Here is a 26,873-nt window from a genome sequence, read left to right as displayed (position 1 = left end):
AAACACATTGAGTCTCAGTTTTGCCATCTGAAAAATAAGGAGGCTGGATAGGAAAAAACTATCACGAAAGTCCCTTTGAGTTCTAAAATTATATATTCACTGATAAGAATAAAAGTGGCAGTGAGGATACTGTGGTTTGAATGTGTCCCTTAATGTTCATGTGTTGCAAACTTGATCCACAATGCAACAGTGTTGAGAAGTGGGAAGTTTTAGAGGTGTTTAGGTCATGAATGGATTAATGCCATTACTGAGGGTGTGATGAGTGGACTCATTATCAAGGAGTGGGTTCCTGATAAAAGGAGAATTCAGCCCCCTTCCTCTCCTGATCTCTCGGTTGCTGTCTCTTGCCCTTCCACCATAAGATAATGCAGCAAGAACGCTCTCACCGTCTGTGACCCTTCGATCTTGGACTTCCCATCTTACAGAACCATGAGCCAAATAAATTTCTTTTCTTTATAAATAACCTAGTCTCAGACAGTCTGTTATAGAAGCAAAAAACAGACCAAGAAGAGGATCAGACATTTTTTAAATCAAGGAAGAACAGAAATAAGCTCATTAATAAGCTGTGAGTCAAAGAACAGCAGAGTAAGGTGAAAACTAAGGTCAACTGTTTCCCAAAGCATGTTCCTTTGAATCTAGCCACGAGAGATATTTTGTGAGAGAGGCTTCCTTGTTCATATAAGTGTGGGAAATGCTACACATATTTCTCTTAAATGAACTTCATGCACATTATTGTTTTCTGTGTATTCGCTAAAGAAAAACCTTTAAATGCTTTTCACCCAGCACATGCCAATACAATTTATTGTGGAAATCACTCTTCAAATAACTTCACAGTGGTGAATGGGCTGAGCAGCTGTAATTTTTGTTTGTGCAGTATACTTACTTTCCCATGTCCTTCCTCAACATCTTTTCAGGAATTTCTCCTCTTCCTGCATAAGGTCACAGGAGTGAACATATGAACCAGAGTGTGCTATTCCTCTGGTCACAGTAATCTGTGACACAAATATGAACACAAGGCTCCAGCAAGTATAATCATATCCCTTGCCATGATTAATATTTTTGATGATCCCCTGGACTAGCTTAGCCTCATATATACACACCTTAGACTTCTCAGGTATGTGAGCCAAAATTTCCTTTTTGCTCAAAACTTAAATTGGACTTCAGTCATTTGCTTTTGAAAGAATTAAGACTGAAACTATTCTTCCATAAAGCTGATATAGGAAAAACATGCTCCAGGGTGACAATTGAGAGTAAAATGATACAATTTCAAAATGTATTAAACAGACAGCAGCCTCGGCTTTCTCCTAAAGGGAAAGTGAATCTATTAGGGAACCTGAAGATGAGAGAGATACAATTACTATGAGAAGACATATTAAAGCTTATTCTTTCTTTTTAAAGAAAAAGATTAATTGGAAATAAAAGATGATAGAAACAGATTCAAATTGGTCAAAAGACACTGAGGAATAATATTATTTTACTGCTTGATTAATTGACTCATTGATATTAGAAGTATTAATTAAAGCAGGTATACAGCTCTATTTATGGACAACAGTGTGCTAAAACATGTCAAGTATTATTTCATAAAATTCTCACAAGAAAGTCATGAAGATAGATAAAAATTGCCTCCATTTTGCAGACTGGAAAACTGAGTGTCATAGCCATTAAAAAACTTGTCCAATGTCACAAACTAGAATATGGTACATTCTACCTATATAAGGTTATGGTTGAAATGTTTCAACAAGCAAAAGATAAAACAATTACACACATGGATCCCAAAACACTCATTCTGTTTACTTGAAAACATATACATATATTCACCATTGCAGTATATATATATATAAACAATTACCTAGGGATACAAATGATAAATATGTTTGAAAAAATGAAAATTAGAGTTAGAAACTACTGGTACAAAACAAAAAACTTAAAACAAGTTATTTTAATTTTTTAATAGTAAAAGGAATACATAAAACGACAAAAGTGAAAGTTTCATTGGTTGTTTCTCAGACAAGAGAAGAAATCTGCAGCTAGATTTGTAGGAAAAAGCTGGACCATATGAGGAGAAATCCAGGGGTTCAATTGATACATAATAAATATAGTGACAGGGTCTGAAATATTTAGGAGGTCCTTAAAAGATGAAATTGCTATAGCAGCTTTATTCATAATTGCCAAAACTTGGAAGCAATCTAGATGACCTTCTGTAGGTGAGTGGATAAGTTGTGGTAAATAGAGACAACTGAATATTATTCAGTGCTAAAAACAGAGCTGTCAAGCCATGAAAATACATGGTGGAATCTTACATGCATATTACTAAGTGAAAGAAGCCAATCTGAAAAGGCTACATATTGCATGACCCCAACTCTATGACATTCTGGAGAAGGCAAAACTTGGAGACAGGAAAAATACCAATGGTTTCCAGGGGTTAGGAGCAAGAAAGAGAAGAATAGACAGAACACAGAGTATTTTTAGTGAGTAAAACTAGTATGATACCATAGTGGTGGATACATGTCGTTATACTTCTTTCAAAACCCCCAAAATGTACAAAACCAAGAGTGAACTCTGATGTAAACTATGGACTTTGGTGATGATGATGTGTCAATATAGGTTCACCAATTGTAACAAACATGCTACTGTGGTCCAGGGGTTGATCACAGGGAGTCGTGCCCTTGTGGGGGCCGGAGGTATATGAAAACTCTTTGTACTTCTCACTCAATTTTTCTGTGAACCTAAAACTGCTCCAAAAAATAAAGTCTATTAAAGCAATGAAATTGCTCAGGAGGGCTTGATAGTGAAATTTCTGGAGCTGACAGACTGAATTAGGGTCCTAGTGTGTAGAGACCTGACATTTAAATGAATAAGCAATACAGATAATTTTACTTAAGATGTCAATATTGGCTTGGAGTATCCTAAAAATCTAGATGTCATTTGATTGCACATTAAATTGTATTATAATTACATACAGGATCTTCTGCATTTGAACACAATGCCATACCTTTAAAAATGATCCTTTTGTTTGATATTTATGTTGGCATAAATTTTTAATATGAGTGAGGGAAAGAAGAAAATTGCTTGTTTTTCTGAGGGCTGTATATGTTTATGTCATTGAAATGAAGGACAACACTTAAATCAAGAAAATCAAAAACAATCAGATTCACAAGCAGACTCAAAACAAAAGAAATAAGGGTTTTAAAAAATCCCCTTAGTTTAGAATGGGGACAAACAACATGACAGCATTTTAGCATCTAATAATAGCCATTATTTATACAAGCATATTTAGACTGTTATCAGAGGGAAATAAATATGGCTGTAGTAACATTCAATTTGGATTTTCCATAGGGTAGACAGGGTTGAGGGTTCCCCTTTATTCAAAACATAAAAGAGTTAGTAAATTCCTTGGCAGCAGGGAACAAAAATCTCAGCTGCCATTTGCCTGCTGGTGACTGAAACCCATTGCCTGAGTAATTTCTTATCGCTGTCTGATTGACAGACCACAGTTTGATGTATTTTGAAGAATTGAGGGAGACCAAGGGTCTGAGAAATCAAAGATGGCTTTTATGCTGGTTTTTTATTAACTCTAATTTAAAGCAATTGCATGAACTAAAAGCTTACAAATATTTTAGAACTGACTTTTAAATGTCTCTCGATAATATTCTACAGTTTTGAAAGTCACTACAAAACAACAAACAAGACAAATCTCATTTTGACTAGACAGCACTTGGTTTACATTATTTTGTCTTTTGTGGTCTACATTATTTAATTGCAATTAAAACAAAAATTATAAATGTAAGCCTAATTACAACAATACAAAAAACTATACATGAATCCTTGGAACTTAAAGAGATAAATTTGTCTGGTCACTCTTTGGCCTGTAGTTTTTAGTTTATTCCCTCAGGCCTGACCAGAGTATGAAAAAGATCACAATAATCATTTTTTTAAAAAGTCAATTCTTACATGCATGCTCTACCTCATTTGACTAGGACAACTTTACTCTTTCCAGATTCTTGGACCATTCAAATTCATAGGTGTCTTCTGCCTCTGGAATGACACTGTATGCAGTATCCCTTTTTATTTAAGCACCTCGCTGGTGCTTACCACATCTTACCACATCAGGGACTTGTGATGCCTCTCTAAATCTTATTCATGCTTCAAAATTCAGCTGAAGGCCTACCTCCTTCCTACCTACTCCAGTCCATAGTATGCACTTTTCATTCTCCACTCTTTATACCTTTTGGCACAAATCATTTGGCGCTCTGCACTTCATGAAGCACATCGTGTGCCTTTAGCGTGTTTCTCCTGTTTCTATAGGCAGTCTAAGAAAAACGCTACGTGGTAAGAGCACGCGGTGTCACTGTCCGTGGTCCTGAAACATGGTTGCGTGCTAAGATTCTTCTTAAGCCAATATCCGGTGACTCCTGTTCACTTTTTCCCAGGAATTTTTAAATTGGTAAAGTGGTGGGGACAAGAAAAAAGAAAGCCAAAAAGATATTGGGAGAGAAAGATAGAGGCATGGACAGAGGTATCCCTCTCCAGTCATTCCCTAGAGAGAATTAAAAATAGTAGGATTTTATGTAATTTCCAAACAATTGCAGACGCGAACTTGGAAGCAAAAGGGGGGAGGGAAAATATCAATGGCATAGCCATTGATGAAGGAGATTTAAAAAATGCATGCACTAAGTGACATAAAGCCGTCCAAGTGTCGGCATGAACACACGCACTGTTGCTAGTGGACTAGGATACCAAACAGGTAGCATGTTGTGAACTTAGCGTCGGTTGTGTCATACTAAACTTCCACAGATTTTCTTTTTGTTTCTCTCTCTTGATTTAAAACAAAACAAAATTGTCATTTGGCACTGTGGCAGAACAAAGATGACTGTAACTTATGTTTCTCATTTGATGTAGCTGTGTACCTTTTTCACTGTTAGCACCTCTGTAACAGTTACATTCCAGCAACATCGAGTCCCAGCTGCCGATGGCTGGCGGCGCAAACACTCCCTGCCCTAGCTATGTAAGTTCCCCAACTACAGTATAACCTCTCAGAGGACGAACATTTTTGGATATCTCAAAATGCCTAAGTACAGTGTCTGGTACAAACTAGGAGCTGAGTAATATCCACTGAATCAAGAAAAGAATCACAATGCCTTCCACGGAGAAAATATTCAACAAAGGCTTGTTAAATGAGCAAATATTCCAGTTGTTTTAACAATTCCATCCTCTTCTAGGTTCTTTTAAAGTCCAAATCTCCCTCCCTCTCCCCTCGGGACTCCACATTCCAACAAACCTCCCTTCCGCGGCAGTCACTACCTTTGCAGCACTCTGGCCCTGCCCTCCTCCTGCCACGTGTCGGACCCCTGCTGGGCTGGCCCTCCTTTCCTACTCTGCGACACCCCTATCCTGCCCGCTCCCGCACCCGGTCCCTCTCCCCGGGCCTCGCGACTCCGGCGATTCAGCTCCGGGTCCCCGCCCGCAGGGTAACGCGGTTGTCATGGACACGGCACCTGCGCCCTACGGCGGTGCCCCTTCGCCGCCGTCCCCTCCCCCCACCTGCGGCGCCGAGCCTGCCGCGCCTCCAGAGCTCCGCCCTACCCCGCCCCGCCCTTTCGGGCGCTCCCCAGGCCGCGCGCGCCCGCGGCCCCCCACCCAGCCACCCCTCGATGCCCGGTGCCTTTCCAGGCGCCGCGGAGCCACGGGGACCGCGGGGGCGCGCGAGCGAGCAAGCGGCCGCGCATGCGCACTGGCTGCCTCCCCTAGCGGCGATCCGGGCCGCTGCCGCTCGCGCTTGGGCAGGACGCGGGGCGGGCGGGGGGAGGGGGGAGCGGCTTCGCTTCCAGCCCCGAGTGAGGCGGAGACCCAGGCGGGCGGGCAGAGCAGGCGGCACCGCACCTCGGCCAGAGGCGGCTGCAGCAGCTGCTGCCCTTGTCCCTGCCGCCGCCTCTCCAGTCCCTTCTGTGATTACCACTCCAGCTGCTGGGAACGGGCGAGAAAGAGGAGGAGGCGAGAAACTCCCACCGACCCACAGAGGTGAGTCCCGGGCAGAGCATCCTCCATCCTTGCCTGCCTCCCTCCCTCCCCACCTCCCTCCCATCCTCTCCATCCTCCCCCCTCCCCGCTCCCCAACCCTCCCTCCCTCATCCTTCCCAACATCCCTCTCTCCTCTCCCCTCCTTTCTCCCTTCCAGCCTTTCTTTCATCCCTTTCTTCCTCTCTCCCAGCCCCACTTCCTTCCCACCCTTTCTTTCTTCCCCGTCTTCCTTGCAGCCACTCGCCCTAGAGCACAGCTCTGCATCCCTTTCCTCTTGTCTCCATCTCTTTTTCCCCCTTTCTTACCTCTTCCCCGGTAGGAGGGTGGGAGCATCCCTTGCCTGCTACAACTGTCCGGATTCAGGGGTTCCAGAAAATTGGGTGCATATACTGAGAGACACACTCTTAAACAGCGGGTGCCCTGCAGATTCCTAAATTTTTAGGATGAAGGGTCAAGTTGGGTAGAGTACTGGGAACTGGAGGGAGAAGAGGATCGAAGAAGAATCTGTGGATTTGTGTTATATTAGGGTGGGGGTGGGGAGGGTTGTCACTTGGACATGTTGCCAACAGCCCCCATACCCCTCTTCAGCAGTTTCTTTTTTTCTTCTGGGAATTACATATTTCCAGTGTGTGTCTCACCAATTTAAAATCCAGCCTTCCCTGCTTTGATTGTCTCCGTGAGAAACCACAACGAAAGAGGAGAAGAGAGGAAAGGAACAAGAGAGAAAAAGGGGAGGGGAGAGGAAGGGAGGTGGCAGTGGAAGCTTGTGTTCTTTTCCCCTAGGCCTCTTTGGTTTGACATTTTCAAACCACCCGCCTCATATTTGGCTTGGAATTGAACCCGTGTGTCCTTGGTCCTGTCACTACCTACTTCAAAGGCAGAAACTCTCTAAACTTTAATGCCTGTGCACCACAGCATTATTTATGGAATGTTTTGCTCAGCATACAAAATACCAAGATAGAAAGGTTTGGGAAAATAGGGAGCAGAAGGGTGGAAGAGAGGTACTTTTGTTCATCATGGGTTAACTTCTCAAGTAGGATAATGGTTAGACAGTTTTGGAGAAATGAGGTTATACTCCACAGGCTTGTAAATATACCATTTAGATGGCATTAGCTGCATTAGAGCCTTTAACAGACACCCTTACCCATTTTCACCCACCTCGTAGGACCCCTGAAGATGTTTAAAGAGAAACATACTGTGTGATTCTGTTTGTGGCTTACACCAATGGAAAAGTTGAATTAGCTTCGGAACCATTGTTAATAATTTAAAATTGCTGTTGGTTTTACATCACTTATTTTCACAGAATGCTATAATTTACCTTGCTCTCTTTAGCTTGCATTCTAACCCCTTATATTATACATGTTATTGGCAATTTGACAATTCTTTCTGTTAGCATTGCTGCTGTAAAGTTTATTTATACATGGCGGGACAGCCATGCCTCAGAATGTTTAGTATATTTATCATCTCAGAAGGGTCCAACAGTGTAAGTATAAATCAAAAATGGATATTTTGAAGCCTATATTTTGTTCTATTTATATTCTCCTAAAACAACAGACCAAAAAACCTTAATATCTTTAGAATAGCTGTGTTTTGTGTTTAAGGAGTATGTGTGAGGGACCAAAATTAATGGTGGATTCTTTGAAGTTGCCAGTAAGACATTACTCTGTGGAACACATTATTGATTTTTTTCTTTTCATTTAAATTATTATATGACAGTAGTGCAATATGCAGTTTTGCATTTTATGGGAGTGTAAAGCAGGAGTTGAGATGAAGAGAATTGCCTTCCTAAGTGATTGAGTGCTGATTTGATGAAGAGCTGATAGTTAATCACCTGAGTCAGTGCTGGGGAAGTGTGTAATATTAGGAGTGATGGACTCCTTCAACTCCCCATGGTAGGAATGCAATTCCATTAATGGCTTGGCTGACTCTTCAGCCATGTAACTAAAGCTTGGTTGAATTACCAGTGTTACCAACATCCTGATGCAGATTGCAGTCAACCCTGTGTGTATTGGAATGCTTGCATTACTTAATAGTGAACTTGTAGATAGGAGTGTTTTCCTTGTTGGTGTTCCTTTCCCTAGAATACTGTGAAACAAGTGAAAGACTGTCATGTTAATTATACATGAGCATAATAAGTTAGTTTTGTCCAAATTTCTTTCAAAAGACTTTTCCCCTGCCAGTATGTCTGCTGTTCTTTGTGGGGCTTCAGAGTTGTGAATATGGGGAGGTGGCAGCCCCTCTGTTGGCTTTGCTCTTTCTTTGTTGCAGTTTTTCTGCAGAGTGGTGTGGGTGTATGCCCCAGTTTTTGATACTGTGCTTAGTATAGAAACACAGGTACTTTTCACTTGCCTCCTTTGTAAACATTAGTCCACTGAATGGAAACAAAACATACCAAGTTATTAAAGAACTAGCAAACAAAGTAACATTTTTTTACAGCAAAATTTTAAGAGAGATGAGTACAATTAATAAAATGTGCATTTTAGAAGAGCAACTAGTGTCTTTGAAAAGCAGCTTGCCTCCTTGACTATAATCCAGTTTGCAGATAAAGACTGACTTCCTCCGAAGAATTTCATTTCTAGAGGCTTCTGTCTTTAGTTGACTGGACCTTTAAAAATACATGATACAATAAAGAGCCAATAGAAGATCTTATGGACCCCTGTAAAATGTATTCTGGATATATTCTCTGTGTCTCCCTCCCTCAGAGCTCTTAATGCCTGCCTAATCCTAGGCTGAGTGGTGTGAGGTATTCCAAGAAAGTAAAAAGAAGTAAAAGACACTCTCTTTGACCTCAGCTTACAGTCTAGTTGAGGAGAACAGGCATTTGCATGAGGTCCTATTTCACAGTGGCAAATAACAAGATCTTTGGAGAGAGCTTTAGATGTGAGTACAGGCTCTAATTCTTAGGAGGATCATGTCCTTGTGTACAATTTAAATCTATTTTTTTCATCTATAAAATGAAAATTGTAAGGGACTCTGATTCATGGGCTTGCTTTAAATGTTAAATGTGTTTAGCTCAGTACTTGGTACAAACAAAACATATATTAAGTGAACATTATTATAATTAGGAGAAATCACTTAAACACATTCCAAGACCATATATGATTGTGTACTAGAAAGACAGAAGCGCAAGTAAGTACTAGAGGAATTGGGAAGAAGATGGGTGTCTGTGTAGCTGGGAAAATATTATATTTGGTAGTAGCACTGGAGCTTGGACAGAGACTCCTGGGAATGATTTCATGCAGGGTGGGCTGGAACAAAAGCAGAGAGGGAGGAAAAGGCATGGTGTGTTTGAAGAACATTAGAGAGACTATTTACCGGAAGATTTGGCATACAGGTGAGTGTATCGAAAGGTAGAGTACATACAGTCAGAGTAATTATACTATCACTGGGTTAAGACAACTTCTAGAGTGGGATCCATTTCATTACAGAGAAGGTTCAGCTACCCATGGAGGTAGTTTCAGTTCTTTATCTCACCTAAAGCCCCATCCCAAGACATGGAATCCATGATCGGTGTCATAGTGAGGACTCAAAATATTCTTAGGTCTTTTCTTTTAACTTCAAGGCAGAGGGAAAACTTGACCTTTGCTGAACAATAAAGATTTAATATTATGGTTACTATAACTCTCCCTCATTTTTCCTTATCCCATGAATATTCCAGGACTATATCTCGTAGTATAATAACTAAAATTATTGTATTTTGACCTATATGAAGCCAGTACTTGTTAGGGTAATTGTATTTCCAGGGGCTTATTTACTTTTCCTAATTACAAAAGCGCCTTTTCATTGGTGTCCAAGATTATTAATAAATGCTAAATGGATGACGCTCTTTCAGTTTTGTGGCTGTGAGACTAACGTGTGATGAGGATAGAGAGTCTAGGAAGGAATTTGCATGGAGCAGGTTAAGTATACTCTGTGTGGAGAGACAGATGCTCACTGGCTACATCTGTTGGCATACCTTTGTTTTTAGTTGAGGTTCATAAACTATTTTGAAAAATTTATCCATAAAATCTTTATCCAACAGCATAAGTGATATGAATTGAATTCTTTTATTCAAAAATGGATTTCCAGAAAATTTTACCCACAAGTTTGAAGTATCAGTATTTATCATGCTCATGTTTAACCCATTTTAATAGACACAATTCCATTGTTTTCTCCCAAATAGTAAAATGTTTCTCATATATTTCTGTTTTGTAGTTCAAATAATATACAAAATTGTCCTCCTGAATATTATCTTAAGATATATTAGTCATAAACACAAATATATTTCTAAAAACTAATGTAAATATACTTCTAAAAACTAACAGACCATAGACTGTGGTAGTTTTATTTTTTATATTGAGATCTTTCTTAATTGATGTTTTAAAAATTCAGCAAATCTAAATCATACATTTTCAGATGTATTACTGCTAGTCAGCTTTATATTATACTACCAGAGATTTTTGACAAATTTTACTTTTGACGTTTTTATTTTCCTTATAAGTGAATTTTTACCTCAGAGCTGAATTCTAAGTCAACCATAAATTTGCATTATATACCTCTTTGAAATTATTACTCATAACACATTATACAAAACATAGTGATAGTCTAACTTTAGACACCTTAATTTTCTAGGGCTTTACTATTGAACACTGTTTTATTTTTCCTTTTATTAATAGGCCTTATCTGCGTACACAACTATTAGACTATTACATTTCAGGTATTAGGAAAACTTGCATTAACAGGAGTGAAAAAGCAGGTATGTTCCCCATACGTGAGGGTGGTGACCAAACAGGGAGGTGGAGTAAGGATGAGACAGAATGAATTAATTGTGTTTTCTCTTTTGAGCTGAAGGATGTATAACTATCTGTTCAATTAGGGGTTTTCTATATTTTTGCTGTGATGTCTACTATAATCTATGTTTTAGTTGTTTTAAAGTAAGTTTTATGTGTAAATTTCAATGAATAATTTTTAAAACTAGAGCATGGATAAAAAAACTAATATAAACCATATGTTGATTTTTCAGTATGTTGCTACTTGTAGACATCTGGCTATTTTGTTTGCTAGGCAGTTTTGAGGGAAGCCAGGTGATACATTTATGGGATATATTGAGATGGAGATACATTAAATAAGATCCTAACTTGCTACAGTGTTTCTACATTAAATGAGTGGACATGCCAGAGGGCTAGAGATAAAAAAGTCCTTGAGTTGTATATGGTCTCAAGGGCCACAGAGCCATAATAGAAAATTAATAGAAAGCTTCTGAGATGTTCATATTCTGTAAGTTGAGTTTATGTTGTTCATTATGTATCTGCAGTAGGTCCAATATCTTTTTTATGGCCCCTTGATGTTTTGGAACTAAAACCATGGACTCTTGATGGAGCTATGTCAGTTGTTCTTCCACATCCCACCCAGAAACCACAAGGACTCCAGAAATCACCAGAGGATCTGATGTTCCCATGTTTTATTTGTAAGCATTTGGTGAAAATTCAGTCTTCCAAGTTTATCTTAAATTCATAGAGCCTGAAGCAGTTGTTAAATATCATCAATCTATCTTTCAGTGAGGAAGTAGCAATGTCCCTTAACTACTTTATAAAGAGCTAATTGTACTCAATTGTTTCCGGGGAAGGGTATCCTACAATCTTTTAGAGTTTACCACTTCATTCTGTTTCTTCAGGCATTGATAATTGCCAGAGTAATTTCACAAAATATGTTTTTTTTCTAATATGTGGAAGTGGCATAAAGAAGTGTATGCAAGACTCAAATTTCCTGGGGAAGCCCGGGCGCAGTGTCTCATGCCTGTAATCCCAGCACTTTGGGAGGCTGAGGCTGGCACATCACCTGAGGCCAGGAGTTTGACACCAGTCTGGCTAACATGATGAAACCCCGTCTCTACTAAAAATACAAAAATTAGCCAGGCGTGGTGACTGGCGACTGTAATCCCAGTTACTTGAGAGGCTGAGGCAGGAGAATCGCTTGAACCCAGGAGGTAGAGGCTGCAGTGAGCCGAGATGGTGCCACTGCACTTCAGCCTGGGCGGCAGAACAAGACTCCGTCTCAAAAAAAAAAAAAAAAAAAAAAGAGTCTTGGGGAAAAATAAATCTGTGTCTAAATTCATCTCTCTACTGCACTTACGCCTTTCATGTATTTTTTTTATTATATTACCTAGCATGAATTCATTCAACAGGTATTTTTTGAAAATACCTGCTCTGTGCTCAATGCTGTCATTGAGCTAGAGATTATAATTTTATAAGCACACTGAACCAAGGCAACTGGATTCCCCTCCAGGTTTTCAACCAGCTAATTAATTTGTTATGTGATTAAATAAGCCTCAAACTCTCCAACACTTATTTATTTTATCTGCCTTTTGAGTGACTTAGACTTATATCTAGCTATAAAATTCCATAATTCTACATGTGATTTTTTCTTAAAATTTCAAGGCAAATGATTTGTTTTCATTGTGTTCCATTTGTTTTTTCTTTTGAAACATAAACTTCTGCTGCATAAGAAAAAAAATAAACTTCACCTTCAGTGGCATATGCTTTCCCTTTCCCAATAAAATTGCAAATTTAGCTTCACAGTCTCTGGGCAAACTGTGAGGGACTAAGTAACCTGTCTTTTCTTATCTCTCCATCCTTCCCTCTCTTTCATTTTGAAAGTTCTTCCTACATTGAAGGTACAAGTCAGTTGCTACCACTATTTAGGGACTCTCCCAGTGTGTGGTTGGCTTGTTTCGGCCATGCCAAAGTTTGTGAAAGACTATATGGCATTTATGCATTTAGAATGAAGTAATGTTTATTTAAGAAATTATATATGCTTTAAGGTTAATATTTCTGCCTCAGGCATAGCAAAGCCTTGCTTATCCCCTAAATTCTATTTCAGAGGACCTGGTGGTCACCAGTCTTCCTACCAATCCAGCTCCAAATTCCCATTAAAATTATTTTAGTACAATTTTGGGCATATGTTTTATACAATAAAGTGTACCCATTTTAAGTGAATACTTTGTTGTGGATTGACAAACACACCTGTGTAACCAGCAGTGCGATCAAGACACAGAATATATCTGTTACCCTAAAATCTTCTCTTCCGACTGATCTGCTCTCTGTCACTATAGATTCTTTTTTCCTATTCTAGAAATTGATATAGGTTGAATCACAGAATATGTGCTCATTTTTATATTCCTTTTTGCATTGAGCATAATGTTTGTGGGATCAATCTATGATTTTGAGTACATAAACTTCTAGAATAAAATATGGGAGATAATCTGTGATCTTGGATTAGGCAAAGATCCCTTAGGACCCAAAAAGCACTAATCATAAAATTTAAAAGCAAAGATGCATTAGACTTTATCAAAGTTAAAGAAAGAAGTTTTGCTCTTCAAAAGACAAAAGGTTTGTTAGAACTACATGTCTCTGTATGTTTGACAAAGGACTTTATCTAGACTATGTATAGAACTCTTGCAACTCAGTAAGAAGACAGGCAATCCATCTAAAAAATGAAAAAAATATGTGCTGAGATATTTCACACAAGAAAATATACAAATATCTAATGAGCACATGATAACTCTATAATTCACCAAAATAATTAAATTTAAAACCACAGTGTGATACCACTATCCAAACACTAAAATGACTAAATTGTAAAGACTGGCAATACCAAGTTTTGGAGAGGATGTGAAGCAACTGTGATACTCATACATTGCTGGTGGGAATGTAATACTTTGGGAAACAGTTTGGCAGTTTCTCTTAATGTTAAAAATACTCTTACCATACGATCCAGAAACTCCACTCCCAGGTGAAATGAAAACATATGTACAAGGACTTTTGCATGAAAATTAATAACAGCATACTCATAATAGCTTCAAACTAAAAACAACCAAAATACCTGTCAAATTCCTATTTGAAAGTTACTCCTTTGAGATAGAAAACAAAGCTGCTGATATATATATATATATATATATATATATATATATATATATATATATTTTAAGGTGTGCTATTTAATATATATGTTACCTGGCAGCAGAGGAAGGGGAATACATTGGAAAAGATTTCTAAAATGACAAGAAATGCAGAGGATGGGAGACCTGGGCTTAGTTTCTACTTTCTACATTTCTCTCATCTGTGCTTAGTCTGCGTGTTGACTGCTTCCTCAGCGGGTGCTATGATCACTTCTTTAGTTCCTAGCACACCGTCATGCAGCAGCAGCGTCTTTTCCTGCAGAATGAGGAGGTTTTTGCCAAAAGCCCTCCTGCAGACTTCTCTCTTATGTCACTGGCCAGCACTGAATCACATGGACATTCCCAATCTAGTCAATGGCAAGGGGAATGGGAATACCATGAATGATAGGCGCTTAGACTAAATCAGGATTTACTGGCTGGGACTATGTATGGGATTAGCCTTCACTGGGTGGAGGAGGTTAGGGGACTGATGAACAGAGTAGCAATTCTTTTAATAAGGAAGAGGTAAATGATTGTTGGGAAAGTAAGCAGCAGTGTTTATTACAATTTGATATAGAGGCCTGCCTTGTTCTCAGGTTTTGGCAAGAGGTTGAAGCAAAAAGCTGAGATTGTGGTCACAACTTTTTATTGTGGGAGAGTGTATGCAGAAACAGGTGACAGAGGGCAACGTGGCACAAGAAGGAGAAAATTTAGATTCTAGCCCACAGCATGAACTGGAGGGGCAGGGAATCTGGACCCAAGGGAACAATTTAAAGTCGGCAAGCATACAAATAGTGACAAGCAAAGCCAAGCACATTGGGGCCCATGGAGTTGGGACAGGAAGCAAAAGTCAGTGCTGGCAGTAGTCTGGAATCCAGGCAGGCAAATTCGATTGCAGTTTGCCCATCTGTGAAATCAGGACCTCAGGCAAGAAGATTTTCATGTTTTGCTTGTTAAGGCAGAAGCCAAAACAGTAATTATTTTCTACTTTTTTTCCTAAGGTGTTCTCAACCACTCTAGATTCTGTCTTAAGGATAGGAGCCGCATCTTCCATTTTTCTAGTATTCTCCTGTGTCATTGCTGGGCCCACAGTAATTCCTTCATAAATGCTTGTTGATTCAACTAAGTCTCTGAACTCGCTCCATCCTCAAACAGATCCTCAGATTTCTGGTCATATGTAACAGCCATTTACAAATGCTTTCCTACAAGTTATCGAAACCACTGTTTTGGGGGGCACAGTCCTGGAGCCATACATGAGTAAGACACAGTGCCTTGTCTCATAAGTTGACAGTCTAGTAGGGGCTATAAGATGAATACCTGAACAGTTTAATACCAGACAGAATGATCGAGTGTGTCCTGCAGTGTGGTACTGATGGCATTGTGGCGTGGGGCAAAAATCCAGGCTGACACAGAATTGGCAACTTTGCTTCAGCAATGGATGGGAATAAGAGTATGGAGGAGGGGGTGACCTTGTATTAGTACTTTCAGATTCAGTCCTGTCTTGGTCTGGGAACTGGGACAGGGCTGGCCTGCCAGGGAGATGAGATCAATGAGCACAGCAGTGGGAGAGGTGGAGAAATCACATTCAGGAGAACTAAAGCTGGGACACTGATAACTACTCGGTAGGTAGCTGAAAAGTGAGACTAGAGTGAAGGGGAGAGGCTGGGAGTAGAGAAATATTTTGGCATTATCTATACAGAGGTATCTCAAGAATCCAATAACAGAAGATACATTGTTTCAAAAAGAACATGTTTTGTCTTTTGCACTTACAGTAATAAATGCCCATTGTAGAACATCTAGAAAATAACAAGAAAAAGAGTCTGGAAAATAAAAATCACTGCAGTCCAACTATTCAGTGAACATTTGGTGAATTTATTTCCCCCCGTGAGTATATCTAAGTTATATAGTGAGGGTGTTTTCAAGTACAGCTGAGATCATAGGTATATATACATTTGTATATTATTTTTAACTAAATATATCTAAGCGTTTCCTGCCATAATAAAAATTCTTCCTCTACATTAGTTTTTGTGTAACATTGCATTTTTTTGGAATTTAAGTATTCAATTTTTGGCTGTCTACAGAGATAAAATGTCTGGGTTGATCTGCCTTCAATATGGGCTGTGGCATGGGCAGAAGATTGATTTTGGGGGCCCCAGGAGACTGCTTCAAAGAAATAGAGGTCAAGGTTTGTGTAGCTGTATATATACATATATATTTTTTTCTTAAATGGTAACATGATGTTCTATACTTTATTTTCATTTTACATATAGTTTAAAGATATCTCCACACTGGTACAAAAACATATACACCATTGTTTTTTTTTTAACTCTTGCCTATTATTTTATAGTGTGGTTGTACCATGGTTTATTTAATCCTTATTTCCATGTACATTCAGTTTGTTTGTGCTGTTATGCTATTTCAAACAATGCTAAGATGAACATCCTTATACAGGTTTATTGTCTACATGTACTAATGTATTTTTTAAAGGTAAACTCATAAATGCAGTTGTTGAGTCATAAGGTCTGTGAATTTTAAATTGTAATAGTGCCAAATTGCCCGTCCAATTGTTAGTACCTTCCACCAACAATATGAAAGTGCATATTTCTTTACCCTTTTGCCAATACATGATAATTTTAAACTTGTAAAAGTTTACCAATGAATAGGTAAGAAGAATACCTCTTTTTTATATAAATTTGTTTCCCAGATTTCTAGAGGTTATCTTTTCATTTGCTTTTTGTCTAATGGCCTAATGTCTTGCCTTTGCTGTGATGAGTGTGTTCATGTTTTCCAAGTTTTTTTGCATGACTTAGTTATTTTAATATAAGGACTGAATTATATTTTCTGGGTATAAATAATTTGTTGTTATTCCTGAATTAATGATATACTATTAAAACTACTATTATGATTTCTAGTAGGTGATGGTTTCTTTCCCCAAAGTTTCATCTCTATTTTTACGTCTTTATTTTCAGAAGAATATGATAATCAGGTTATCAATTTGAAAACAACACTGTATTTTAGTTAGTATTATATTTAATTTAAGATAATTTTGAGGGAGAAGTGACAACTCTCAATTCATAATCTTTCCATTGGCAGGTCTCTTTATTTATTCAAGTCTTTTTTGTGTCCTTCAGTAACATAAATAGCCTTCTTTATAGAAGGAAATATTTCTCATTTTGTGTTATTGCTATCTTGTATGAGTTTTTATTACTGTTGGGAAAGGGATTTTATTCTTTAATATTTCCTAATAGGTTATTGCTGATGTAGAAATTATTCTTTTTGATTTTTATATTTGGTTTTGTCTCCTGTCACTTTGTTGAAATACCTTATTGGTCCAAAAAAATGTGCCCTTGTGTTTTTCTTAGCAATTTGTATTACCTCTTTTATATGTTAAGAGTTCATAGTTTAAATACACACAAACACACACACACACACACACCCCACTTACAAGTCTTATTTACACGAAAATGATAACATATACTCATACTTTTTATTTCAGTGTCTTCTAATTTTAAATAATTTTTTGTCTTCTATCTTAGATTTAGTGTGAATGAGACACTGTTCAGATTGGAAATGCACTGTCTATACTGTGCTCCAAACACACCTATTTTGCTTTTAAAATTATTCTCAATATCTGTCTTTTCCGTAGTAACGTAAGTATATTTATACCAATATCAGTATATTTGTGAATCTTTCCATTTGGAGTAAGCATAGTGTGTACATGAATTTCATATATTCACTTCCAGAAATTTACTTGGCACTTTTATAGATGTTTCTCGGTATTCCATGGTGCTTTATTTTTTTGTATGCTATTCAAAGGCATGGGCCATGTCTTTTCTATATCTTGGATAGAGTTGAGTGAATAATGATCTAATGGTGGTGACAACATGTTTGATTGTGCTAATGCCTGTGATAGTAAACTTTTTTTATTTATCCAAGTGACTTTCTTGTTTGGATATCTAATTTTTTAAATATTTTGTCATCATTTGCATATTGAAGCTGTTGTGCTAATACAAGACCTTCATTCCACATCCAGCATTGTTTGTTAGAAATGTGTCAGTATTGATACAATAGCCAGTACAGCAGCACTAAGAAGATTTTACAGTCTCCAGTTCGTACCCAGATAGAATTTTATTTTTTGGCAGTAAGATCTTCTTATTCAAACCTGAGAGGAAGCTTAACTTGGGTAGTATTTTCATGATTTTTCAAATCACAAAAATGGTTATTTTGAATGAAAATCTTTCACTGATTATACAAATTGAGAAAATGGGCTAATTGCCTTGAATTGTAATTGTTCATCTGGTCTAGTCTTTCTGCATACATATCAGTATTGATTTATCATTAATGAACCCATCATCTTAAAACCCTGTGAGCCATTCTATTAGGTTGGTGCAAAAGTAATTGCTGTTTTCTCCATTAAAGGTAATGGCAAGATTGCTTTTACATTACATTATTACATTACATTACATTATTAAAAGTAATGGCAAAAACCACAATTACTTTTGTACCAACCTAATAAGTTAGCTTAAATAGATGATATAATTTTTACTGTTGAAAACAGGCATTTTGCTTTGTAGAATATTGACTGTGTATGTGAAATTAGTAACAAGTGGTAAGTCATGGTTCATGGAATGGCAAGAGACTTTTATTAGTGCTGAATCACTGAATCTAGTTTAAAAATTTGGTTAACTGCCTTTTCTTAAAGAATTATACCATAAGGATGAGTTAAAGTAATATTAATATGATAAGTTTCAATAAAACTCTCAGTTAACAACATATAGCTATTTTCTGTTCTAGTTTGCTTGAATAATTTGAAATGCTTCTGTCTATATGATGAAATTTTCTTGATGACTGGTTGCCTTTGGAAATAATTTTTTTGTTTGCTGTTTATGAATAGCTGACTTCTTAAATCCAGGTGTATACGTTTTATTGTTGCTCATTTTATCTTACAGTTGCGGAGCTGTTCTTAACCAAGGCAAGTTAATACCATATGAAATAAATACTCCTTTTTGAGTATGAATTTAAAATATTTTTTATCAAAATTATAAGTGGCATTATAAAATGTTTCAACTGGTAAAATGCTAACTTTAAATAGTTTTTATTTTTATACTTTATTGTAATTATAAAACAATCTATACTGTTACTGTTTGCGTTTTACTCAAGAAAATGCAAATACTTAGTGAAGATACTAGAGGCTACAAAATATCATGAAAAGAATTTAAAGAAGACCTAAAAAATGGAAATATATGTATGTTCACAAATGGGAAGACTTAATATTGTTAATAAGGTAAATTGATTTATAGATTCAATGCTATTGCTGTGAAAATCCTAGCTTCCTTTTTTTTTGCAGAAATTGCTATGCTCATTCTAAAATTCATTTGTAAAATAAGAATAGTCTGAAACAATTTTAAAAAAGGTGAACAAAGTTGGAAGACACACTTCTTAATTTCAAAACTTACCGCAAAAGTATAATAATCGAGACTAAATGGTATTGACATAAGCATAGGCATATATTTTACTGGAATAGAATTGAGCATTCCGAAATAAACCCATATATTTATGGTTAATTGATTTTTCAACAAGGGTGACAAGACAATTTAATGGGGGAAACAATAGTTATTTAAACAAATGGTGCTGAGACAACTGAATAAACATTTACATGAAAAAGATGAATTTGGACTGCTATCTCCTCCCATATACAAAAATTAATGATAGACTTCAATATGCATTATAGACCTAAATATGAGAGCTAACTATGAAACTCTTGGAAGAAAACATAGGTGTAAATCTTAGTGACCTTGGATTAGGCATTGGTTTCTTGGATTAGGCAGTAGATTTGTAGATATGACACCCAAAGCTCAAGCAATAGAAGAAAAATAATGTAAATTGGACTTCATCAAAATTAAAAACTTTTATGCATCAAAGGACAGCATCAGGAAAGTGAAAAGACAACCCACAGAATGGGAGAACATATTTACAAATCATATCAGTAAGAATCTATTCTTCCAAATTTATAAAGAACCATATAAAGAATGATTACAGCTTAATAGTAAAAAGAATACCTAAATTTAAAAATGGACAAAGGACTAGAATAGACATTTCTCCAAAGAAGATATACAAATGGCAAATAAGCACACAAAGAGATGCTCAGCATCATCAAGTGAATGCACATCAAAACCGCAATGAAATACGAGATCACACCTGCTAGACGAGTTCTAATAAAAGAATATTAGGCCAGGCGCGGTGCCTCACACCTGTAATTCCAGCACTTTGGGAGGCCAAGGCGGGTGGATCACAAGGTCAGGAGATCGAGACCATCCTGGCCAACATGGTGAGACCGTTCTCTACTAAAAATACAAAAAAAAAAAAAAAAAATTAACCAGGCCTGGTGGTTGCCACCTGTAATCTCAGCTACTCGGGAGACTGAGGCAGGAGAATAGCTTGAACCCAGGAGGCGGAGGCTGCAGTGAGCCGAGATGGCGCCATCTGAGACTCTGTCTCAAAAAAAAAAAAAAAAATTTAATAAACGTTGGTGAGAAATATGGGGAAATTGGAATCCTTATACGTGAAGGTAGAAATGTCATTGAAATTTAAGGGGGAATATAAAATGATGCCGCTAATTTGGAAAACAGTTTGGTAGTTTCTCAAAAAGTTAAATATAAAATTTCCTTATGACCCAACAATTCTATTCTTACATGTGTATTAAAGAGCTGCAAAAACATATGTCCACACCAAACTCTGTACATTTATATCATAGCAGCATTATTTATGATAGCCAAAAAGTTGAAAAATCTGATGTCTATTAATTGAAGAATGGACACACAAAATAAGGCATATTTATACAATGGGATAATATTCCACCATAAATAGGAAAAAGTACTGATACACGTGAAACGTGGATATCCTTGAAGACATTGTGTGAAGTGAAAGAAAGCCAGACACAAAATATCACATATTGTTTGATTGAATTTATATAAAATGTCCAGAATTCACCAATCTATGTAGAGAAAAACTAGTGGTTGTCAGGGTTTGGGAGAAGGGAGGAATGAAGAATGAATGCTAATGGATACACGTTCTCTTTTTCTTTTCTTTTTTTTTTGGAGACATGGAGACAGGGTCTCACTGTGTCACCCAGGTTAAGTGCAGTGGTGCAACCATAGCTTACTGCAGCTCGAACTCCTAGACACACACGATCCTCTCCCTTTGGTCTCCACAGTAGCTGGGATTATAGGGCTATGCCACCATGCTTGGCTGATTATTATTATTATTATTATTATTTTGTAGAGAAAGGTCTTGCTGTATTGCCCAGACTGAGAGTTTTCGTTTTGAGATGATGCAAATTCTGGAATTAGATAATGGTGATGGTTGCATATACTGTTTGTGCATATACTATAAAACATCCACTGAATTATACACTTTAAAATGGTAAATATTGCTTATGAATTATGCCTATAATGTAAGGCAAACAAATCAAATAATTATTTGTGGTTTTATTTGTTTTTCCATTTGGAATATAGAAATTACTCCTTGTCATAGTATTAAATCATGTATTTTTTCACTAGAGTTGAACTTAAAGCCAATTCACATTGTAGAGTACAATTGTACTATGTTCATATAATCACAAAATGAATATTTCTTTACTTTGAAAATGACATTTAATTATGTTTATATCTAGCCACAATATAGCTGAAAAGACATTTCTTAATTGCCTTTCTTAGGTAAGGTAGTCTATTTACGATACCAAGATAAGTAAGACATGGTTTCTACCCTTAGGACATCTAATGGTATATAGCGGGAAAGTGTGGCCCATAAACAAACTGAGGAATATGACATGGAGTAGAGGTATATTGGAAGTTATAGGTAGCAGTGATGAAGGAGTGTTTAAAGTAAAACAGAATTAGACAAAGGTCAAGAAGATTCACATTTCAATAGGGACTTGAAGAACATGTAAAACTTTCCTATAAAGATAAATTAGGAAATAGCATTCCAGGTTGAGGGGAAAGCATGAAGGTAGGAATGTCAGTGTAAATTTAAGGCTCAACAAATCATACAGTTGCCAGAGTGCATAGAGGAGGGATGAGGCATGAGAAGGTGGTAGGGAAGGAGACAACAGGACAGATTATACAGAAGCAAGAAGACTTAGGAACCATCTGAATGTGAGATTCAGGACAAAGGCAAAGACAAGGCTAACCGTGAACGTTATCACATGTCTTCTTGTGCGAAACATAATTTAGGAGTTAGCTGATGCTTGGTGTTGATGATGTAAAATATGAAGAGCTTACAGGACATCCAGATGCAAGTCTTCAATAGACATTTAGGAATAAGATCTGGACTTCTGAGCTGTTGGTATTCAAATTAGAAATTTTAGAGTGAAACAGGAGGTGACAGTTATAGCTGTGGAAGTAGATGAAATGCCCTAAGGTTGCATAAAGCATTTTAAGTATGGGATCTGCATCTCAGGAATACCACTGCTTAAGTGACAAATAATGAGACACATTTAATGGGAAAGAAAGAGAGGAATCATATGAGGGTATTTACCTCTGAGGTCAAGAAAGTCAGCAAAATGAAAAAGAAAATACACTTGGAAAAGAAAAATGTTACTCCTACTTTTAGCTTTTGGTTTGGATTTTTAGCCAAAGCATACATAAGCAAAGAGAGGCAGTTGTAAGATCAAATCTTGCATCTGTTTACTGCTTCCAGCCATGAGGTCTCTGGGTTATGACGTCAACAAGAGAAAGGAAGGGTAAGAAATGACTCAAGCAGATGATAAAGGCTGAACCGGGACATTCCTTGGTGGACTAAGATTGTAGCTCCTCGGTAGCTCTAAAAGTGTAGCAGTTGTGCAGCCTGGTCTCAGGAGCCACTGGAGCTCTGCTGGTGATGAGAAGAGACTGTGGAAACTGGTCAGATCAGCAGCTAAACAATGACCCCATGTCCACTTTGTGGTCTGCTCTGAAGGCTTTCTGTGGTGGGAGGTTAGCTTTGTTTTCTCTTCATCCTGATTTCTGATATTTAAGCCAGCAGAATTTTCCTTCCAGCTGCATTCTTTATTTTACTACACGAATCGATTATTGGCGTGGGTAACATTTTACAAATGAAGCTTGCTAAGCTAAACTGTAACTCTTGTGGGTTTAGTGGTTTGTGCAAAATATGTTTTCAGTAAAACAAAAAAAAGCAGCATTTCTTGTTAACAGGATGCCTCACTTCTCCAGCAAAACAAAGATATTTTACTGTTACTGTCCATACAACTAGCAGAAATAGTTTATCGATAAAAAGGAAACATATCTCTTTACTGAGAAACCATTTCTAGTTTTCACACTGCACAATCCGAATAGTGAAGAGTGGAGAAGGGGAAGGCAGGTGCCTCATTGGTTGATTTTTTTTTTTCCTTAACTTCTTTTAAGGTGTGAAGGAAGAGTTTCCAAGTTTCCATTGTTTCCAGGCAGGAAAGGAGATCATAAAATGTTGTTGCATAGATCAGAGAGGTTAAAGACTAGAGAGGCCGCTAGAGGCCACTGTATTTGTTGAGTAAGAAGTGGATCTCACTTGATCTTTGCCAGAGTAGCTTCAGTTAAGTGGTCACCTCAGAAACCTGATAGTATTGAAGAGTCAGCGTGAAACAGAAATTAGATGTTGTATGTTTCCAGAGATATTTAGCAGACTTGGATGCTGAAAGGGAAGTGAGAGGGAAGCATAAAGAGAAGGTTCAGTTTAGTGTGCTTTGTTTTAAGTGGAGCAGTTTGAGCACAGGAGAACACTCAGGATAGTGAGTTCATTGGTGAATTAGTTTCCTAGAGTAGGTACACAGAAATGGGTTTTAGAATTTTAACACTTTTTAAAACTTTGTGCTTCATCTGAATAATTTATATTCTTTCTTACTTTATTGCAAAGCCCAAATTAGATAAAATTTGATGGAGGGGAAAAAAGAAGATGTCAGTTATGCTTTGCTTTATATAATAGATGGACTGCTAAAATCTCACTTTGTAATTATAACCACTAGGGAAGTTATGATTTAAAGAAATTCTTTTGTAAGGGAAATGCCACCACTAGTTTTTATTTATTAGTAAATAGATATGCTCATATATATATATAGCTTGAGGGTAAGAATAAATGACTTACATATGTTTCTTAGTTTATTCTTTCATTTCTCTCATGTGCAACAAATCAATTTATAAGCATTAAAATGCCAGACAGTTTAAGTTTTAAATTCTTACTTTGAATAACAGTGTTGAAAACATAGAGACTTTGTTCTCAGACATGAACAATAGACTTTGTTGCCAAACTTCAGAAATAATCAAATGCTATGGTTTTGCATTTATATACCTACTAATTAGGAAATTAAATGATATTTCCATAGCAACGGAAACAGTCTCCTTGCACACTTGTTTTATGCCTGCAATAATACACAGCAGGGTGTCCAAGGACTTTAGCTTAAGGTCCAAAAGAGGCAAGGTGTGTAAGCATTGACACAAAAGATACACACAGAGGTGTTATTGGATTTACAAAGATGACATGAGTGGCTAAAATTATGTTAGTAAATTTTTTTTTTTTTTGAGACAGAGTCTCACTCTGTTGCCCAGGCTGGAGTGCAATGGCGTGATCTCGGCTCACTGCAACCTCCGTCTCCGAGGTTCAAGTGATTCTCCTGCCTCTGGTTCCTGAGTTGCTGGGATTACAGGCGCGTGCCATAACGCCCACCTAATTTTCGTATTTTTAGTAGAGACGGGGTTTCACCATGTTGGTCAGGCTGGTCTCGAACTCCTGACCTCGTGATCTGCCCGCCTTGGCCCCCCAAAGTTCTGGGATTACAGGCATGAGCCACCGTACCCAGACATTAGTAAATATTTTTAAAAATAAATCCTCCATATGAATAATGTTATTGAGAAGGCCTAAAGAGTTTTCCTGAACTCTGTTACAGACGCTGGTTTGGTAAATGACTCCTCCAGTCTCAAGAATTCTACCATTATATTATGGTATGCTTGAAGATGCTGAACTGACCAATTTCTGTTCCACTTTTTTAAAAAACAGTCAGGATTAATGGATAAAGTAATGTGGCTCTCTCAGCCCACTGGGTCTCAGAAAATAAAATTATAGGGATGGGCTCTGTCCCTAGAAAGTTATTCTGTACTAGTCATTAGGGGAGTGACTTCATGGGATGCTTAAATAAGCTTTGTGAAGACTCTGACCCCTGTGAATTTAGGAGGTAAAAGAGAGTATTCACTTGTCTTATTTCCTTCTAGCCTATGTCCCAAATTTATATTATAATTGTGCTATTTTGCTATAGTACTACTGTGATTGAATTACAATTTAAAGATGAGTATAGGTGGATTCATTGAATGTGCTTTAATACTTTAAAAATTTTCTTCCTGAATGCATTCTTCTGATTAACTAATTGATTTTTCTTTCACCATCATTGGCTATTATTGACAAATGAACTTTCTAATCTCTTTGTTTTTCTCGCTGATGTATTTTTGAATGACATATTTTGGACCATCCAAAAACCGCCAAGCTGCTGCTTAATTCTGTACTGTCCTCTCATCACAGAATTTAATCTGCTCTCTCAGTCTCTGTCTCTGTCTTTCTATCTGTGTTCCTGAGTTGTCATTTCTCCAATGCTAAAACCCCTAATCTGGATGCACCTGCACCTGATTAATTTTTGAAGTTCTAATCTTCTTGCTGAAAAAGCATTCAGTGTGTTTCTCTGGCTACCTAATTAACTGTAAGTGCCTTAGCCTACCGTAACTCACGGGTCCTGTGTTCCAGACTCAAGCTCATAGCTCCCATTCCAAAAAGACATTATCATGCTCCTCTAAGGGAACCCTCTTCCCTGACAAGTCTGAAATATTCCTCTCCCATACCCCTGGCTCTTCTTCAGGGCACCTTGGACTCATTTTTTGTTGTCTACCTAGGAGACCTTCTACATGTCATTGAAGTTCATCTAATATGCAGTCTCGCTCCTTGATGAGTCTGTATCTGATCCCTTAAAATGCTTCCATCTCATTCTCCTCCTAACTGCTATATCCCTTTATCTGTTCCCCATTTTTGTTACACCTTTTCTTAGAGTTATTGTTGTGTTTGTTGTCCAGGCTCCATACCCACTACATAACCTGTACTCTTGACTGAGAATGTCTTTAAAGCAGGGATAAGCTTTATTCATCTAAGTATACCTTACAATGTGTATCACAGAATTTAGCATATGGTCAGTAAATACAGGTATTCAGTAAACTTATTCAGTTTCAATATATTAACTGTTTTAAAACATGAAGTGAATGGTAGTTTGTAGAAATTTTGGTATGTTTGGAAATATCAATTTTACAGTATCTAAAAGCATATTAAGACATTCTTGAGACTTAGAAAAAAACACACTGAGTTCCCATGGGTTGTATTTTATCAACTAACTAGAGTATATTAAATAATATACAATTTTGTAATTGTGTTATAGATGATGAGAGACACAAGTGGCCCCTAAACTGATTGAGATCTTAATAATGGCACATGTTCCTAAGGGATTCAGAGATCTAGAGGAGCACCTATTGTGGGATACTAGTCCTAAGGAATGCTTTATCGATCAGGTTCTGTTTATAGGTAAACTTGGGAAATGACTTGCTTTTTCTTCTAAAATAGTGTCTGAGAGTTTCTGCCATTAAACAGGCAAACGAACAAATAGCCCAAAGAGGAAACAACAAAACACAATTAAACTACACTTAAATATCGTATATCCATATATCCTACATTCATTTGGACAAAACCTCTCTACCAATCTGCCCTCTCCTGCTCGGCCTTGCTGGAATAACAACTGACATCCTGCAGAATCCACCAGAGGAAATACTGATCTGAGCCTTTATAAAGCTTCTTATTAACTATGTTTGCTGCACAAATAATATTATAACTAAGGACATTTTTCTTAAAAGAGAAGTGTTATCCTTCTTGTCAAAATTGTGAT

At 37.3% G+C, this 26,873-nt stretch overlaps 1 protein-coding gene across 4 annotated transcripts in view; it reads left to right on the top strand.

The window, feature by feature from the left end:
- Positions 1–26,873, top strand: part of CTNNA2 (catenin alpha 2) — a 1,472,650-nt gene that overhangs the window by 323,427 nt on the left and 1,122,350 nt on the right. For 3 of the 4 annotated variants that reach the window (XM_016948864.3, XM_016948863.3, XM_016948860.3), the window contains exon 1: positions 5,788–6,018. The exons of the other annotated variant lie outside the window; for it this stretch is intronic. The gene's annotated coding sequence lies outside the window, so the exon portion shown is untranslated. Of the gene's footprint in view, positions 1–5,787; positions 6,019–26,873 lie in introns of those variants that run through there. 4 annotated transcript variants of the gene reach the window in all.

Source organism: Pan troglodytes, chromosome 12, assembly GCF_028858775.2.
Source record: "Pan troglodytes isolate AG18354 chromosome 12, NHGRI_mPanTro3-v2.0_pri, whole genome shotgun sequence".
NCBI lineage: Eukaryota > Metazoa > Chordata > Mammalia > Primates > Hominidae > Pan > Pan troglodytes.
This window is presented reverse-complemented; position numbering and strand designations above follow the sequence as displayed.